The sequence below is a fragment of the Crocuta crocuta genome, unplaced genomic scaffold, assembly GCF_008692635.1.
Source record: "Crocuta crocuta isolate KB4526 unplaced genomic scaffold, BGI_CrCroc_1.0 scaffold20, whole genome shotgun sequence".
NCBI classification, from domain to species: Eukaryota; Metazoa; Chordata; class Mammalia; order Carnivora; family Hyaenidae; genus Crocuta; species Crocuta crocuta.
The window spans coordinates 8,796,593-8,797,564 of record NW_027527932.1 but is presented as its reverse complement, the minus strand read 5'-3'; the positions used below and the strand labels follow the sequence as shown (position 1 = coordinate 8,797,564).

The window sequence follows — 972 nt, the reverse complement described above, 5'->3', positions numbered from 1 at the left end:
AGTGTCGGGCTTCAGCTCAGGTCATGATCTCACGGTTTGTGGGTTCGAGCCCCGCATTGGTCTCTGTGCTGACAGCTCAGAGCGGGGAGCCTGCTTCGGATTCTGTGTCTTCCTCTCTCTCAGGCCCTCCCTCTCGCTCTCTCAAAAATAAATAAACATTTAAAATATTAAGGAAAAAAACCTCAGATATTCTGAAGGGCTCGAAGTTTGAAACATGGCCGATGATGTGGACCAGCAATAAGCTACCAGCACTGTGTAAGAGCTTCTGACCCTCATCAGGCTCAGCCTGGTTGAATGAATTTACATGAAAATGAGAAAGAGCCCGAGGCAAATTATCAGCATTGAAACTTGATATTGGGAGATGTGGGGAAACTGACTTCTATAGAAATTGATGAGGAAACACAGGAAGAGAGATATAAATCAACAACATGGAATATTCCAATGCTCTTTGTCCAGGGAAGTGGTGTTGAACTAGTTGCCCCTCCGCTAAGAGTTGGCTGAAACAAAGAATTTATCGTGTATGGAATATAGGAGACTTTGTGTGATTGCCTCTTTAAATGCAGAAGACATTCCAAAGAGAAACCTGTGTCAATTTTGATATTGAGAAATGACCAAGGATTCTTCCACTCCTGAAATGGGTTGATTTGCAGATAACTCAAAAATTCTTTAAAAAAAAAATTTTTTTTTAACATTTATTCATTCTTGAGAGAGTGTGTGCGCATGAGCATGAGTGGGGGAGGGCCAGAGAGAGAGGGAGGCACAGAATCCCAAGTAGGCTCCAGGCTCTGAGCTGTCAGCACAGAGCCCGACGTGGGGCTGGAACCCACGGACTGTGAGATCATGACCTGAGCTGAAGCTGGACACAACAGATGAAGCCACCCAGGTGTCCCATTTTTTTTTATTTATTTTTTTGATAACTCAAAAATTCTGAACCTACGGGCATTTTTATTTTTTTCCAACACTTTCAAAAAA

The 972-nt window shown here is 42.9% G+C and overlaps 1 pseudogene; it reads left to right on the top strand.

The window, feature by feature from the left end:
- Nucleotides 1–214: 214 nt before the first annotated feature.
- Nucleotides 215–501, top strand: LOC144221387 (U6 snRNA-associated Sm-like protein LSm3 pseudogene; annotated as a pseudogene).
- The last annotated feature ends 471 nt before the right edge of the window (nucleotides 502–972 follow it).